Source organism: Protopterus annectens, chromosome 5.part0 (assembly GCF_019279795.1).
Source record: "Protopterus annectens isolate FY-2018-M chromosome 5.part0, PAN1.0, whole genome shotgun sequence".
NCBI lineage: Eukaryota > Metazoa > Chordata > Ceratodontiformes > Protopteridae > Protopterus > Protopterus annectens.
Genome location: NC_056735.1, coordinates 459631318 through 459651164, shown reverse-complemented (window position 1 = coordinate 459651164; position 19847 = coordinate 459631318). Strand labels below are relative to the sequence as shown.

At 37.5% G+C, this 19847-nt stretch overlaps 1 protein-coding gene across 9 annotated transcripts in view; it reads left to right on the top strand.

Moving 5' to 3' along the window:
• Positions 1 to 19847, top strand: part of DMD (dystrophin) — a 9298038-nt gene that overhangs the window by 8121422 nt on the left and 1156769 nt on the right. The window lies entirely within an intron of this gene.

Genomic DNA, 19847 nt, shown 5'->3' with positions numbered 1-19847 from the left:
TCTATCTTTAGTCAAACTCACATGTGGTAATCGATTAGATTTGTAAAGTGCTAGGAATTCCTGGGGCAATGAACAGCTTACTACACTGTTTTCTTCTGTGTCCCAGTACAGATTTCATAATACTAATCTGTTAGCATGGTTTCTAAACAGTTCTTGCTCATATTCTTTATTAGGTCCTGGCTTGCTACAGTAATATAGAGTGCAATGCAACAAATGCTGTTTATCAGTGTCAAGGGAGGGGGATTTACTGATGGCTACGTTCATCAGTTCTTCGGTTACTGCCCCTGGACCAGTCGTAACCAAGTCCTGGCTGTACCAATAAAATGTTTCACCCTCCGGTCGCACTGCAAAAGTATCCATTTGTCGCTGTGCTTCCATACCCTGCATAGTTGGAACTACTGCTATGCCAAATATCTGCATTACGTCTCTGCCCAAAAGATTTACTGGGCATTTCGCAGAAACAACAATTTTGCTTTTCTGGGTCATCCCTGAAACAGGGTCAGTTATTGCTATGTTGTGGGAGAATGGCTCCCGATACAGCTGTCCATTAGCTGCTTTCACTAATATGTAGTCAAGTGATTCTGAATTTTCTGGTAGTTTGGAAGGATGTATCAGGGTCTCTGAAGCCCCTGAGTCACACAGGAATTTAACTTCTCTCCCCTCTACCAGAAGTGTAACTTCCGGTTTTGTGTCTGCTAAGTAGAGCTCTAGGCTCAATAATGCTAAGTCTAAAATTTCATTTTCTTCATTATCTGTGATTTCATGCGCATCCTCTATTTCTTCTATCACATCCTCTACTCCTTCTATCACATTTGCACTTGTCTTTTCTTGATTATTCCTCTCCAGTGATTCTTGACTATCATATAGTCAGTCCTCACCCTCCTTGTCTTCTGTGGTTACCTTTTTATTTTGCCGCAATCCCTTGCTAAATGTCCCTTTTTCCCGCATTTAAAACACTCACCCCTTTTCTTTCTCTCTTCAAAATCCTCTGATCGTTTATCAGATTGTTTGTTTCCCTGAGCATTTTTCTTACCCTTTTTCCCAGTTTGTACTACAAAGACTTCTGATCCATCTTCTACTGCAAATACTTGAGTTTTCTTTTTCTTTTTGCTATTAAAATGCTTTTCGGCATGTCTTGCATATTCAAGTAATGACTGTAATCTACTTGTACGATGATCAACGGTGTGCTTCATAATAAAGCTGCTAATGGGTGCAATACTGCCTTTCAAAAATGCATTCTTTAGCTGCTGCTCATATGGGGAATCATGTGTTTGGTCTTCAGGTACCTGAATTCCACAATGGTTATTAAAACACTCTAATAATCTGGCATAATATTTATCAACAGTTTCACCTTCTTGTTGTATGCATTGATTAATGCAAGTCCAGTCAACCCTAGGTTTCCATTTCTCAGAGATTCGGTCTGTCAGACCTTTCACTCTGTTATCCAGTTCTGCGTTACTATGTGGGAGTGGCCTAAGTTCTGCATCACGGGGATTCCAGTTGCCACTGATCATGTGCCAATCTGGACCCACGATTTGTCTGACTATTTTCTCTACTTCCTCTCCATTCAAATGGTAACTTAACCTCATGCCCTGTAAGTCTTCTAAGAATTTTCTAAAATTAACTTTCGGATGGGGAATTCCCTCTGTGGCTTTCCAGATGTCTTCCGGTGTCCACGGTCTATATACTAGAAGAGTTGGGTCCTGTTCTGCCTGTCCTGCCTGTGGATTTGGTACTTCTATGAGTAGATATATCTCTTCTTCACTCATAGCTTGTGAATTTTTATTTATTTCATACAATTCAATATCCCCTCTTAAGTTGCATGTTCAAGACCTAGTCTCGATAGGATCTCTGACAAACGGTTTTGTTTTTGCAGGAATAGCTGGATATAACGGAGGTAGTACAAAATACAGCACCTCCACTCCTTCAATGCTCCAAAATCACTAAATATACAGAACAGGAACACAATCACTGTGCGTTTGAAAAGCTCTTTTAATTCATATAACAGAGGTAGATCAGCTTGTCCACTCGCTTCATATTCTGGTAAGGGAAGCAGAGGGGGCGGAGGGGCTGTTGCTATTACCAAGTTATTGTCTTCTTTATCTAAAAACATTGCTTTTGAATTTTTATTCTTTTGTTCCCTGCGGTTCACTTCCTCAAGCCACCTGTGTGCCTGAGGAACTCCTAATTGACGTTGCTTTTTTATCTGACCTTTCGCGTCTGTTTTAAGTTGGTTGACAAGTTTGATAAGTGAAGGTTTATCTAAATTACCATCAAATTTGTATTTATTAACCCATTTTGTATAGTACCTAACATTGTCGGCACGCTGTAATTGCATATATTTCGCGTCTTCGGTTAAAGGCGGGTCTCGGGAACTTTTTGTGCACTTATTTCCCATGTTGTCTTAGCTTAGTTAGAAATTGTTACATAACCCTTTTTGTCACGTGGTACCACGATTCACACTTCTTCACAGTTTATCTAGAATAACTGCCTACCTATTCTGTTTCCCTAATCTATGACAAGACAGCAATCTTTTTTGTCCCTGATCTGCACTTTACAGATCTTCCCTGACAAAAACAAAATACTGCAACAAGTCCCTGATCTAAAACAGAAAAAGATAAATTCTTCCTTACTTGAGCCTCCGTGTTTGATCCCACCGGAACTGTTGACTCGTCCTCCAATCGCAGATCAGAAACAGTGGCTGGCCTCTTTTGAACGACAATTCAGTCGGAGGTCTTTTCAAAGAAGAAGAACCGATGTGGCTTCTTCCCCGTATGGTTTCATGCCACCGGGCCCATCTGACCTGAGCTAGAGCGAGAGATATTTCCGGCTCGAAGGACCAATCTGTCAAAGGAAAAATATACTTTAAAAATGATCAATACACGGTAGGTTCAGGTTAAAGCACTTTAATCTTGCAGCAAGGAGACAAAAACGTGCTAATACAGAGTTAGTCTATCTAGAATCAGGAAATATCAGCATTTTTATACATTTTCTAATAAGACATTGCCTACCAAGCTGACGTAGCAGATCACAAGTTTTAACATCATCATTACATAGCAGTTGTTTTCATACTTTTCTGCTTGTACTATCAATTTTTTGTGAGAAACTTCCTAAGAAAAACATTGTGGCCTTGGCTACCATCGGTTAGATATATGCAATGTTACCATTCAAGGTACTATGGCTAATTTGAGCACAAAGCAAGTATAGATTGCAGTTCATTTCTTCAACAGTTCTTTGTCCATCTTTATCTCTTCCTTCTGCAGCTGTGCATGTTCTCATACCACAAACAGAGCTAATTGTTCAAAATCATAACACTATAGAATATAGCATTGTTCATTCATTGCTTCCTGACCTAGCAGATAATCACCTGGTTTTCAAGTACATTTCCAAAAGGCATAAACATGAATTTCGCTGTGCTAGCAGTTACTAGGTTAGAGGGCATCTTGCAAGTTTCAGAAAGCACACTGCAGTTTCAAAAGCATCTTTTAGTCTCATATAAAACTAAGCTGTATATAAAATAGTGTATATAAAATAGAATGAAAAACGTGTTAACTCTTTTAGCTTCTAATTAGCATTAAGCACACACATTAATACATATTTTCTAACATATATATATATATATATATATATATATATATATATATATATATGGGTATGTTACAAATTACTGAAAAGCAATATACTGCGATTCATAAAACTGAATGCAAGATGCTGAAACTATCCCATGTTGTACTACTCAAAATACATAGTAGTAGTATACATGCACTACGTAAGTACACTATGCCAATATGCAGACAGTCAACAAATAATATCACTCTCCTGTTACTGAAACTCAGAAATGAATGTTAACATGGGTCCTGCAGTGAGGGCAGGCCCATCTCTCTGCACATGTAGAGAAGTAGGTATTTTGATTTCAACATTTTAACATTTTTGCATTTTGATATTTTGGTATTGTACATTCAGTATTATGACTTTCAGAATATTGTCTGCCAGTAAATCCACACACACACACACACACACACACACACACATATAGTCTGTATGAAACTGAGTAGAGAGATAGGGCTTTTAGCCTATCTGTGTATGGTAGATTTTTGAGTCCCTGGATTCTCCTGGTGAGGAACATCTGTGGTCTCTCCAGCTGTTACATGTGCTTTGCGAGGTACATGCTGAACGGGGTGTTGTACTCAATAATGGTCCTTATAAGGTAAGAATACAGGGATGTTATGATCTCCTTGTCCCTGGATGAGATACCCTTACTTATGAGGTGGGCCATGTAGAAAGCTTTCTGTACAATGGTAGCAACATGGTGGTCAAAAGTCAGGTTGCTATCAATCTGGGTGTCCAAATCCCTCACGACCGATTGTGTCCTTAGGGTATTGTTATTAATGTGATAATTTGTGGGGGTGTCCACTCCCCAAAGGGGATGATGATGCATTTTTTGGTATTCATCTTGAGGCCATGTTTCTGGCACTAGTCATTTGTTTGAGTGAGACCCTCTTGGAGGATGTCCACATCACTAGGAGAATTGATGACAGTGCCCAGCTTGCAGTCATCTGCAAACTTGGTCAACCATAGCCCTCTGGTTTTGGTCTGCACCTCAGAAAATTATATCCCAAATAACAGAGGCCCCAAGACTGAACCCTGGGGTACACCACTCGATACGGATCTACTGCTTGAGATGGCTTCCCTATTTTGACTAGGTGGGTTCTATCAGTGAGCCAGTTATCTACCCATCTGGTAACATACAGATTGATGCCTAGTTGAGAGAGTGTATCTATTATGCCCGAGTGGGGAATAGTGTCAAAGGCTTTGGCCAGGTCAAGGTAGCCAGTGCGCACCGTCTTCCCCTCGTCCATGGCTTTAGTGACTAACTCAAAAAAGTCGAACAAATTTAACAGACATGACCTCCCCTTGATGAAGCCAAACTGTGTGAGACTGAGTGTTTGGAGGTTATACTTACAGGTACTGGTGTTCAGAATTCAGAATACTGAACGTTAGTTAGAGCGTCTTCTGTGTGTCGACATGCGTGAATGGGCGTTCCTTTGTTGAAGGTTGTGCATTAGGCCTGGCAAGCCAGCACGTAAAAATCTACTGCCAATCATTAGCGGACCGGAGTTCCGCTGTGGCGACTCCTAACCGGGAAAAGCCGAAAGACAGTATGTATGTATGCATCTTCATTACTGTGGCTGACTTTGCCAGCTTGTGTGTGGGTGAAATCTTTGTACCAGTGGGGAGGGAAAATCTGCCCTTCACCCACTGCTTTGGGATCTTAGAGTTGGTATATATAAGTTGCAGGGGGTGGGGGTGCAGAGGGGCTTGACCCCCCATATGTATATATATTTTTTATTTTGTTCTTTTGAAATTCATGATTTTGCAGTTGTTAAGACAGCAAGTTAGAAGGTACTCGGCAGAGCCTTGTAGTGTACCATGACCAGCAGAGTACAATGAGAGTCCATTCCAGGCCCTACCCTCCACTGTGTCTTGCCTTTATTAATTAGAAGGAAAGAGGTGCTTCTGCAGCTGCAGTCAAAAATCTGCAAGACTACTCTCTCAAGGAGGGAAGGACTAGATGATAACATCACCACAAGTCCAGTAGTTTAAGTGATGTGCAAAGAATATTCAGACGGTGTCTAGCCAGATTTATTAGCAAACAGTCATTACATCCTTGCAGTACTCTAACAAGCTGGATATGTTATCTGCCTCAATATTCAGAGTAGCCATCAGGGTTAATAGTAGAGCAATTCATGTAATCAGTGCTGCTTCTCAATGGCTGTGTTAATTAAGCCTAGAACAGTGGAGATCTCTTTGCACTGAGAGGAATCTTAGGCTGCTGTCTTATGTCTACTCTGGGGTAGGATAACTTATTAAAACATGATGGCATTAAGTCTATTTCACAGTGGGCAAGGTTATGCATCCATGTGTGGTTATTACCATGCTCTGTAGACTTTGGTGCCCTATGCTAAATCAGATATCTAGGCATGCATAGCTTTAGTTCTGCATTTGTGCTTTGCAAGCTATTGCACTGGGAAGGAACAGACAGTTTGCTCCCATTGCCTCTATCAGTCCACATTGCTATGAAGCTTGAAATACATTTTTTGATGTTGTTCCACTTAGCCCTAGTGCTACAAAGTGACAGAGGGAGGCATGAAGCAATTACCATCCTCAGAAACTGGCAGTTAAGTGTTCCCCATCTTCTCAGATGCCTCTTGCCAGTTTACTGAACTCAGATACCCCAAGACAGCTTAGCTCAGAAAAGCACTGCAGGCAAATGGCAACAAGAATCAGACTGTAAACTTATATAGTAACCATAGAAATTGGAAATGCTTATAAACAGTGGATAGTAAACTAAGTATATATAAAAACTTCCACTGTATTAATGCAGATGCTTTTTATTACAGGTGTGTGTGTGTGTGCGTGCGTGCGTGTGTGCGTGCGTGTGCGTGCGTGCGCGTGCTTGTGCGTGTGTGTGTGAATTGGTTTAATCAGTACTAGGGCAATACATGAATATGGAGAGAAACAGGATGCATAAGTGGAGTATAGATGACCTAACTGTGTATAAAATATATAGTGTTTTATAGTTTTATATATCTATATCTATCTGTGTGTGTGTGTGTGTGTGTGTGTGTGTGTGTGTGTGTGTGTGTGTGTGTGTGTGTGTGTGTGTGTGTGTGTGTGTGTGTATATATATATGTGTGTGTGTGTGTGTGTGTGTGTGTGTGTGTGTGTGTGGGTGAATTGGTTTAATCAGTACTAGGGCAATACATGAATATGGAGAGAAACAGGATGCATAAGTGGAGTATAGATGACCTAACTGTGTATAAAATATATAGTGTTTTATAGTTTTATATATCTATATCTATCTATGTGTGTGTGTGTGTGTGTGTGTGTGTGTGTGTGTGTGTGTGTGTGTGTGTGTGTGTGTGTGTGTGGTTGTAGATATGGTTATTGCTAAAGGAAATGTTTTGGTACTTGGTTAATGAAATTATGCTGCTTATTGCAGGAGTACTGGAAAAATGGAAAACAAAATATATACTAATTCAGTGTGAAAACTTCTGATAAGTGGAAAATTGAAACTGTGATGCAAAGTCTTTTCCGTTAGTTTAACCATCCATTATGATCCTGTTTGGGAAGGGCTTGCAAAACCATTGTGAGTCACTGAGTTATTAATGTTATCAGTCTGGGAATGTGGGATGGGGGAAATTGCTTGGTTAATCTCTGGTTCCTTTGAAGAGTTCATGTGCCAGTGCCTGCAGCTCTCGAAGTAGATTATTCCTTTATTGCCTTTGAAAATGTGTTGTGCTTTATATTTTGAAACATTGTGTGTGAGACATTTGTCCTTAGAATGATTAGCCCACTAGCTAGCAAATATGCTTGCACGTCTTTGTATTAGTTGTTTATTTTCCCTGAACACTTTATATTGACTAGGTCTGTCCTGTGATGTGTTACTGGTGAGCAAAGTGTCAACAAAACCTGACCAGAAAACAAGCAACAAGTACAACACTGCGCTCACTCTACTGAAGTGTGATGATTTACTCTATTACTGTCCATGTTCTGATATTGTAAAGCAAATACCACATTTACATGCATCTACATAAATGGCCTTTCCGTTGTGGGTTATCTTAGAATACTTTAATTCAAAGATGACATATAAGCTCATAGCATGTGTCATTGTCACTATCTTCATAGCTTACTGGTTTATCAACTCTATATGCATTTGTATACGTATTTTGATATATGTTTTAGTGGAGTTTTTCTCCATGAGCCTTCTCTAAAAAGTGGATTATGCATAATTTAACCCTCCTGGTTAACAAATATAAATATGTGTGAAAAAGTTTGTTTTGCTTCTCTTGTGCAATATACTATACGTTGCATTAAGTTATAACAGCATAATATGATGGTCAATACTGAGAAATAAGACAAAGCAAGTCCAGCAATGTATATCTATATTTTAATCTATAATAGCAGTGTACATTTGAAACATACATTTTTTTTTACTTATACACCTTCTGTAAAGCTACTGCAAAAAACTAGCAAGTGTTTTTTTGCTGCTTTGTTTTGGGCATCCTTGTAGCTTTACTTTAGACAACTCCCCCATGAAGTTCTGCTAGCAGAGATATGAGGCTTACACTCTACTTCTTCGCCCCACCATCAAAAGGCTAGACTTATATTGCCTTGAAACTCAGTGCACATCAGTAACAGAGGGTCATGTAAACACCACAGCACACACTTCAACCATGTTTAATGCATAGAAAATCAGACAGCCAGTAAATGATAAAACATTTTACCAGCTGTGAATACACACCAAGAAGGCATTGTGGGAAATAATTAGAGAATCTCCTTTTGGTGTGGGGTAAATACTTTTACAAGAGCCAGTCTGTTCTTCTCCCAGATCATTTCCAGTTTTAGAGTACTGGCAGGTGCTGGCTTGCAAGATGAAATGGAATTCCTTAATGTAACTGCAATGTTGTTTCTCATATAATCCCCAGGGTGTCCTTATTCTGCTGACATATTCCTACCTCAGTCCCAGTGTTGTATTTAAGGATATGAGCACAATATGGGTGAATGACACTGGTAAGCACAGCCAGAAGTTACTGCAACACTAGCACAGTTAATATTTTTGTGCTGATATTCACTATATTGTGACAAATTCTAAAGACTGCAAAACTACATGCCTCAAACATCATTGTCAAAATTATGCGCACATAAGTGTAATGATATCCCTCCCTCATTCAAACCCTATGGCCCCATCATAAAGTCAGTACATGGAACTCCGCTTAAAATAAGTTTAGTTTCTAGAATTCATAAAAAGAAGATTTCTGACCTGGAGCTGGTCTGCACAATTCATATATAACACAGACATAAATCAGTTACAGATATTACTCAGTAATGGCAGAAACAGAAAATGAATTATGGTCATAGAGCAACACAACTTCCTCCAGGAAATTTGTGAGGAATTTAGTTACAAACATGACCAAAAAATAAGATAACAGAAAAATAAAACTTTACAAAGGCAGAAAGAGAATGAAACATGTCACTTGTCATCTAGCAGAAATGTGCTAGCCCTTGAGGGGCATGTTTTATTTGTTTTTCTTCACCCAGTCTTGTAATGATCAATGATGTAGCTAGACCATTTAGAGAAATTTAATTATTTTATTAGTATTCTTAAAATTCTTTGTTTTGTTTTACTTTTTCTTATTGGTGGAAAGCTCCCTGGAAAGTTGTCAGGTATGGAAAGGTTTGTAAGTAGTACTTTTATTTACTTTTGTTATTCACATTGGTCTTGATAAACTTATGGCATTCTTTCAGAGAAGAAACAAGTTGGTATTTATACAAAATGGGGAGAAATGTCACCAGGACTCTGTAGGAGCTCTACTCCCCATTCCCAGTATGGCTTACAAGAACATCCATTGAAGTTAGAACCAAGCAGGTTTGATATGGGTTTAGTATCCCACACAAAGGACAGCAGCTTAGAAGTGCTCTAACTCAATAATGCCTCAGTACTACTCTATCAGCAAAAGAACGTGAATCCAAGCACCTGGTATGAGGTGAGAAGCAACAGCATTCTGATCTTCTCAACACCAAAACCATATGTGCAACCTAGCAAAGTAATATTGCTAGTAAAAATCATATATTTCCTCTCATTCCATCCTACTCGTATTGACAGGTGCAAAATGCAGTACAGAACATACGGTTAGCTAGTCACTTACTGAGGAAATATGGTACTAGAAAAACTGCAGATTTTCTGCAAAAAAAAAAAAAAACAACACTAAAATGTTGTGGTTTTTGTTAAGATAGTGGGGAGTGTAGTATAGTGATTATGTTAATGATCTCTGAGCAAGATACATCCTCTAGACCTACATTTGAGACAGAACAGCTCACCTAACCAGAACTAAATTCTTCATTCCCAAGCAAAGATGGATAGTTCAGTTGTTTGTGTCTCATGCATCTTTTTTTTTTCTATTCACCAGGTCTTGCCCCTTCCTTCGCCCAAACAGTTCGTTTATTCCTCCTTCAGGGGTGAAAGATAGAGCCTTTCAGCCTGTTTGTTCCCACATTGTAAGGCATAATCAGCTCATGTGTTTTCTTCTAGAGAGCTGAGAGTCAAGTGGTAATGAGGATCAGGTCAGTATGTCAGACCTGGTGCACCCCCCTCCCCTTCCCCAGGAGCTCCTTTTCACAGTGGTGTGTGTTACATGGTTCATGTTTTGTTGGTTTGTCGCTGGATGATATTGATCATCCCTGGATCATTAATATCAGTGTTTAACTCAAATCTAGTATGTTTGTTTGTGTCTTTCGGCTTTTCCCGGTTAGGGGTCGCCACAGTGGAACTCCAGTCCGCTAATGATTGGCAGTAGATTTTTACGTGCTGGCTTGCCGGGCCTAAAGCACAACCTTCAATGAAAGAACGCCCATTTACGCATGTCGCCACACAGAAGACTCAAATCTAGTATAACTGTCCTTTATTAACTGACTATAAAATATGTCTAGAGCCTCCTTGAAACATGAGAAATTTAATTGAAAAAGGATAATGTAATTGATCTTTATTATAATCATTGTTATATTATATTATACTTTTCTAATTGTATTTTTTATTACTGAGTATGTCAGCCGACAAGACACTTGTCAAGTTAAAAGTTGTTGGGAGATGGTTTCTTAATGCACTGACTCAGTTTTTCATGGTGAACTGGTCAACTTTTTTGTCCTACTGGCATCCAACATAAAGTAGAAAGCAGCTTATTGGAGTGCTGGTTTTGATTGGTTATAGAGTGTTTTATATCATTTGTGCAGATCTAGTTACATTAACTGTCAAGCTCTGTAATGAAAGAGCAAATCACAAGACTTAAAACAGTACAATAAAAATAGCTTAAAAACACAACACAGTGTAAACACACAATCTTAAATCAAAACATCAGGAAAAACTAATAACACAATGTTTTTGTTGGGGGGGGGGTGATCCTGTATGCCTCCAATGTGAGAAGTCTGCTCACAAACACTGTTTTGTAAATACACTACATCCAAATTCACACAAACTCAAGAGAAAATGGAAAAGTAAAATGAATGTTCCCCCTTCCTCAGAGTTGCCCAGCCTCACAGATAATATTAAACCGTCTACATTTGCAACAAAACAACAGCCAATACACTGAAGCATCAGCAGTGCAAGGCTTCCCGTGAACGTATAAGACACATCAAGTGTTAGTGAAATATTATTTGATAAACTGTAGCATTTCCAGCTGTTGTTCTGTTACTGTTTCATGCCTTTTTCTATTTTGAGTTACTTGTTTCATTTTTTTCTAATATAAAATTGTTACATAAGCATTCCATTATGTGTTGTGTTGACAAAATCAGTTGTTGACCATCAATCTTTTACTTTTTTATTTATGCTTTCTTCAGAATTTTTTTATTTTTGTCCTAGCACCTAGAAGCTCCTATGATCAGAGCAATACCCCAAGGCTCACCTTTGCATGTATCTTGTACTGATACCACCAAACCAATTTAGACACGTGTCCAAATCAAACCAGCAATTCAGGCTCTGAGCTTAACATAGATCTTACAAGACTTCTCTTTTTCAAAAAGCTGCAAAAGAATGTTCTGTACAATTAAAAAAAAAAAAAGACACACTTTCTCTTTGCTGTTCTTCTTCAAATGAGATTCTCCTTTATTACACAATATTTTCAGAAGTTAGGTGAGCACACTTTTTACACTGACAAACGATTGCAAGCTTACATTTACCCAGCTGATGTCCATTACCATAAGGGTGTCTGTAAAAATCATTCCTAATAAACAAGTCACATAGATAAACCTTTCTGTAAAAACTAAAAGAAAAACATGGTCAGGCTAGGATTTTTGCTATGTGATTCCTTAAAAACTCTTGTGCTACAGGCTCATGGGATATATGCAAATGAACCCATTAAGGACATCCTGTGTTTAAGATATGCAGATTTTACATACCCTATCCTGTTGTTGGACCCCTGAGGGTATAAAAGGTTGAACTGGAGATCTTGGTCAGAAAATTCATATTTGTATTAAAAAAAATAAATAAAAATTAAAATAAATTCCATGCACTTTGCAGATTGTTTTGTCAGACCTAACTTCTAACTACGGTAGGACATTAAGTGACTGTCTTTGGGAGTGGATCAGAGAATGTCTTGTAAGTCAGGCATAAGTCTCTCTCGGTAAATGATATGAGGTGGAATAACGGGATAGGGCCTTTAGTTGGTCTGCATAAGACATGTGTCTTACTCTTTGTATTTTTTAATGAGAAACCTCTGGAGCCACTCCATTTGGTGTAAGTGCCTGGTTAGGTACATGCAGAAGGGAGGATTTTACTTGATTATGGGCCTGATGAGTGCCAAGCACAATGGCACTATGACTTCCTGTAATTTTGATGTCATGCCTTTACTTATAAGTTAAGTCCCACAGAAGGATTTCCTCACTGCTGTAGCTACCTGGTAGTCAAAGTTTAGGTTATTATCTATCTGTGTTCCTAGGTCCCTCACCACTGGCTCTACTTTTAGGGGTATGCTTATCAGTATTATAATTTGCAGATATTTTCAATTTACCAGAGGGTATGATTATGCATTTTCTAACATGTAGTCTCAGACCATGGTTTTGGTACCAGTTGTTTGTAATTTTTAGGCCTGTTTCTATGATGTCAACATCATTTGTGGCCAAGGTCATACAATTTCCAGGACTGGGGAATATGCCCTTACTCTGTGTTTGTGCGATTTCACACATAGTATTTATAATTAGCAGGAGGTACAGGGGGACACAGACTACCTACGGGGTTGCAAGGAGCATAGCCTCTCTGCAAAAAAAAATATGTTTTATTTGTTTTTAAGTTTAACTGTTGCATATGCCAAGGTTGTTTCTTGGCACTTGCAAGGTTGCAAGTCAACCTCAGTGTTTCTGATTATTTGTGTCGATATTTTGCATGGTGATATTTGGTGTATTTCATCTTTAGTAATACACCCATGTATTATAAATGTATTGTATGTGCAGGGTAAAGAAGCATTTGACATTATGCAGACTGAGATATTTAATAATATGAGGATAACTAATATAACATCTATCATGCAGGTCACCATAAAAATAATGTTAAGGGGTGGTCTTATTGAAGGGGGACTAAGAGAAGAAAGCAGGGAGGAGCTGTTTGGAGAAAGTCTTGCTGGGTATAAGAGCACAATTTATTAAAAGGTGTAGTATCATATTAGTTGAGTGTTGGATAATAGTATATAAGAAGATTCTAGGTGCCCTCATGTTTGAAGATATTGAAAGAGTAAGAATGACTTAAGTGAATGCTTTTTTTAACCTGTCCACGCATAATTTCCCAACTGCCCCAAGTGATGATGGGGAGATTAAGGGCTTTTTTGGACTGGATTGGACTCCCTCAGGTAATGCTTGGTTAGGAAACAAATCTGAACCTTGCTGTCACTGATGAGTTGGAAGCAGTCATAAAGGGTTTAATTTAAGTTGCCAGGGTAGTGTTTTCATGTAAGAAACTGTGGTCTTGTATATTATATATACTTTAGTGCAGCTAATCGTGTTTTGAAGATGGTTAGCCACCTTCCATCTGAAGAATTTCACTATTGCCTTATTCTTGAAACATGGATTCCTTTCTTCTTCATAGTGGATTACTAATGTGTTTATTTACTGATTATGAGATACTTCTGTTAAAATATGACTCAGCTGTAGAAGGCTATAAAGTATTTTAGAAGTGGGAGATAAGCATGATTCTTTCCATAGTCTCTTTTCCTACTTCAGAATAGTGGAAGTATCCCTGCCTTGGTTTGTGGAATGGGTGCATTTGATGTGACATCTTGGGACTGTCATTGAATGACAATGGAGAAATTTAGCTTCTTGGAAAATTTAATTAAACATGTCAAGAGTCTTTATAATAATTAAGTGGTAGGTTGTGAGCTGGCAAACAGAATTTCAGGTGTAATTTATTTATCTATCTTTCTATCTATCTATCTATCTATCTATCTATCTATCTATCTATCTATCTATGTATCTATCTATCTGTCTGTCTATCTATCTATCTGTTTGCTGATCAGGTTAGCCCCACCAGGCTTGTAGCCTCTTTTCATTGGGGTCCCAAGGAGACATTTGACCAAGGCATTACAAAACTTCCCATGAATGCCATAGAATCTTTTACATCCACCTATGTTTTCAGTAACTCAAGCAGATGGGACCTCCTTTTTAATGTCTCATCAGAAGGACAAATTACAATTACAAAGAAGTGTTTCCAGGCAGTGTTATCATATGTCCTAATACCTGTTTAACTAATAAAACACTATCACAGCTGATAGATAATATAATGATTGTAGGGAGTGATGGTTAACTGACAAGAATCTAAGGTTCAGTTGTATGCTGATGATGTATTGTTCATGCTGGAAGCAGTAAGTCTGCTTTCAATGAAGACCATTATAGGCAGCAGAAACTAGAAATATATATATATATATATATATATATATATATATATATATATATATATATATATATATATTTTTTTTTTTTATCATGCCATGAAGTTCTTCACAATCCAAACCTGCCAACAGCACCATAACTACTTATTATTACTTGTTTTCCCCTAACCCTAAATGTCTTTATGGCGGCAGATATGCTGACATTATCTTTTTTGGGAAAGTTAGATCTTGCCCATAATTCATTGTGTAGATACAGTGCCTTAGTCAATCCTCTGAGATCACAGTCCTATTCATTTATAACAGAAATAATAAGAAATACTATCAAGTTGAAAAACCATCAGTAAAAGTGACAGTGACATTGTTTCTAGCAACTGTTACATATGTATTTCCTATACATGTGTTTTACCATCAATTAAAATTTCTTGCACAATGATTATGAACCAACTGAGGTAACATAGCCTTTTTAAAAAAGTGATATTTTGTGCGATTCAAGTTCTATCTTCCAGTTGCCTTCCTTTTGTCAGCAAACAGTATTATATTTCCTGGCTTGCAAAGCTGAGTTAATCAATGAAGTTTTTCTAAGTAGTTATCAGATTTGTTCAACTTCAGACTATAAAAGACTTCATAGGTTTCTGGCCCCAGGGAAGGGAAAGAATGCAGCTTTATATGACCCTATAGAATGAGAGAGCTATGAATTTTAAGCTGGAATAGCTTTCTGACCTTAGTGGTGTAAAATGACAAAAAGAGCTACAGCTACCATGCTGTATGAGCTTTCAGTGGAAAAAAAAATTCAGATGTGATAAATGAAATGATGCAAAGGCAAAGAGACAAATTCCTTAAGGAAGTATAATCAGACTTCATTCGGACCATAAACTGTGGGCACATAGTAAGCTAAGTCAGAAGTGCCACATCAGACAAGAAACTGCTTAGTCATGCTTTTTTAATGTTAAATGTACTGGGATCATATTCTGTAGGAAGAATATTTACTCCAGGGAAAAGAAATATATTTAGAGAATAGCTATCCTTTAGATTTGAATTCTCCTGAAAATTGTGTGTGTGTTAAGTTAAATGTTTTTGTGCATTTTTGACAAAGTGTGAGGTTGATATAATGGAGGAAAATCTAAGTCCTGTACCAATGGCTGTAGAGGTAAGAGTTAGGACTAGACTGTGGTCAGTTACTGTATTGCTAAGATTATCTGGTACTTTTCCATTAAACCCCTACCACTTCGCGCAGCTGTGTTTTGCCACTATTTTGTCGGTACTATGGATTGCCTTCTTTCCTACACCACTGACGAAGATGAAAAAAAGAAAAACACACTGCTAGAGTTGGTCAACTGTCCAGTTTTTGGAGGGATGCACTAACTTGTTCTCAAACTTTTGCACCAACCCTCCTAAAATTGGGAATTATTTTCAGAAATTCTCAGACATCACTAACAGTACTTAAAAACTGCTACTAATGTGGGGCCTTCTTCCTAATTATTTTGGGCTTTGTCTTTAACTCAAGATGCAAAAGTTGAGAGGTGGTCATACATACTTTAATTACACTGGCATATTACAAGAAACCTGTACACAGTATACACTGTGTAGTTTACATATTCATAGTCACTTTTTTGACGATATGTAATTTAGCAAGTCATTTATATGTCCCAGACTGGTGAAAGGGAAGGTAAAACAGACTGCTACAGAGATTTCTTCTTTGACCAGTTACGGCAGTATATAATCTTATGCCATTTAATATACAAAACGAATAAAATGTGTGTCATTTCTAAACTCTAAATTAAGTGGAACACAAATATGCTCAACTGATTACAGATCACCTTCCTTGACTACTGCACCTCAAACAAGAAAGAGTACTTAATTAAGCACATTGAACATCAATTCTACTGTACACTTTCAGTTGTTACAGTCATTTAGCCAGCACTCTAACCAAATGACCATCTATATTTAATTACCTGAAGAACCAGCGTAATAAGTCTTCTGTCTAAAATGGGCTCCGGACACTTGTGAAATCAAGACAGGAGGCACCTACTCTTTCAAAGTCTTTCATTTTCACTTTAAACAGTTAAAAAAGCATTTTAAATCTGCTTGCAAAGGACATCTTGCTGCAAAATAAAACTCAATTTTACTACTAATATCCAGGTATCACTTTTTTCCTTTACTAAACTGTTGAATTAGGGTTTCCAGATGTGCAGAATAGTGGCAAAACACAGCAGCGTGAAGTGGTAGGGGTTTAATGGAAAAGTACCAATTGTTCAATGCATAAGTAGGTGTTTTGTATATCTAGCAACTAATTCAGATTTCTTCCTTTCTCAGGTTTCTTATAGGATGTGAGATAAGATGTCAAACTAGTGGTACTTCCATTTCTTTGAGATTTTTAAAACTGCAGACATCTTAATTTCCCATTTTATAAGTTACATGTGCAGACAACACTCTTCCTTTGGTTATATTTTTTAGTCTCTTTATTGTTTTAAATATTTTCCCATGCCATCTTACTTTGCACCATAAACAAACACCTTCATGTTAGCCTGTGCAGCAAATAATTAGATGGCTAAAAGTAGACTTGCTCCCTGCCCCTATCCCCTATATACATCATTACTTGTGGGTGCGTGTGTGCGTACAACACACACACACACACACACACACACACACACACACACACACACACACACACACACACACACACACACACACAACATAGTAACTCTCTTCTCTACTTCTACCCACTCCCTCTCCTTTTCATATCTCAACAGCATTCCTAGAATCTGTTTATGATCTCCACACACACCTAGGTCTGACTGCTTCTACCTGTTTCCTGACTAATTAGTCATCTCCCTTATAATAACTTTTAACTACTTGCCTCATTAGCTTCCACATATTTTACAATGTTATATGAAAACAAACCTCCACACTCGACAGCCACCAAGTAGTACAAATAATGAAATTAGTCCAGGAAATACAGAATGTGGCACACAGCAGATATCCAATAAATGCAAATAATGGTATCCACGACCAGTAAAAAATATATAACTTTATTGCAGGCAGGATTAAGCGCTTTCACAAATCTAACGTTTGCTTCATCAGACCTTCTCAACACATATCTCAATAAAGCTTATATAGTCAGATAAAGCACATGATGTTCAAATCAACCAATAATATACTTACCTAGCTATGACATCACTAAGCATCTAACATTAACTAAAATAGTATATATATATATATATAACAGATATAAAAATACAAATCTGGAAAGAAAAATAATAAAAACTGTTTCACCAGTTTCCTACTTTTAAGTTTGGGTGTAGTCACAATATGTTCATTAAATCCCTTCCCAAGATGAGCCCCTAGATTAACAATCCACCTAAGTTCCCTTTCCACAGTCTTATTTATGATATTACCCATTCTAATGCTTCGTTAACTAGCTCTAGCACATTAAACCTAAATTGATGTTCAGGGCCATTCATAACAATAGCACTGTAAATCTGCCCCCTGCTCATATAATACATGTGTTCCCTAATGTGCTCCCTAAGGCACCTATTTGCCTTTCCTACATAAAAGGATCTACATTGTATACAACATGCAAGGCAGGTAAGGTTCTTACTATTATAGTCAGCATTAACTTCCATAATATATCTCTTCCCTGTGTCTGGATGTTCAACTGTATTATCATTTTATATATATATATATATATATATATATATATATATATATATATATATATATATAAAAATTGCAGTTATTGCATTTCCTTGTTCCTGTATCAAGTACATATCCTGTCCTATCACTAACACCTTTGGGGTAACAAAACCTCTGTTTTAGACTTTTCGTATTCCTATATATAATATGGGGCATCTCACCCACCAACTTAGCTATTTGACTGTCAGTCTGTAAAATATGCCAACTCCTTTCTAGAATTCCTTTCATCATCTTACTATCACTAGTATAGGTAAGGGTGAGAGCTATATTATCAGAACTCGTGTTACCAATATTGATAGAGTACCTATTGGCTGAGTAGTAAGGCTTTGCTCTATCACCCCTAGAGGCCCTTGCATACTCACAGGCTTCCATGATATCCTTCCCATTATAACCTCTCTTACTAATGTCAGACTGCAATAGTCTTAACTCTTGCTCAAAGTCTACTTCTCTGTCCACCAATCTAGAGCATCTCATAGCCTGCCCTCTTAACACATTGCAAAATATGTATTGGGGATGCATGCTAGTCCTATGAATATAATTAGCCCTTTGACAACTCTTCTGATATCTACTAGTGTGGACAAACCACTCCTCATCTACAATAATCTTAATATCCAGATAGTCCATCTCCACAGAAGAGTGTTTACTTGAAAATTTCAAAAAAAGCACTACTCCCATTCAAGAATGCAATAAATTCCAATAAAGCCGTTTCCTCACCCTCTCATAGGAGAAAAAGATCATCAACAAAATGTTTATACATTTTCACGGAAGAGGCTATTGATTCATTCTTAAGAATAGTCTCAGTCTCCCATTTAGCCATTAAAATGTTGGCGTAGCTATTGGCACAGGGTGTGCCCATAGCTACGCCAGACAATTGCAGATAATAATTACCATCAAAGGTAAAGGCATTACTTTCCAATACAAGTTCAAGTAAATAACAAAGAAGGTCAATATGCTTATTATCATAAACTTCCGTTCGCACTAAAAAAACTCTTTACCATCTCAATCCCCTCATTATTAGGACTCACTGTAAATAGGGATTTGACATCTAGGGTCACCATTATAACATTCCTAGATATTGGTTCACCTCGTGTATATTCATATAGATCTTATAAAAACTGTTTACTGTCATTCAATATATAAATATGCTTCATCAGAACAGGTCTAAATTGTTTATCAATATATAAAGACAGTGGCTCTGTCAACCACCCACTACTGGCCTGAATGCAGGTGTTAATGGATTCTTATGGATTTTGGGTAGGCCTTGAAAAGTAGGAATTAAAGGATACTCCACTACAAAATAACTAAATAGTTCCTTAGTAATCAATAAACTAAACATTCCACTAAACCTTTAAAAACTTTCTCATGCAGTGCTTCAATCATCCCTTTATCAATATATCTGTAAACAGTCACATCCTGCAACATAGCATTAAGGGTTTGGAAGTAGTATTCTTTATCTAGCACAACTATCATGCTGCCTTTTTCAGCAGGATGAATCACAATTGAATCATTCATTTCCAATACCTTAAGTGCAAGCTTCTCATCAGAAGTCATATTATCAAATCTATTTTTGACAACTTGTCTATCATTAAGAAAATATCTATATATTTCTTTCTCACAAAGTTTATAAAATACATCCAAAACCGGATGACAGGGAGGATTAAAAGCACTTGTTTTTCTAAACATAAAATTATCTCTACTTATTTCCATACTATTAAATAACAACTT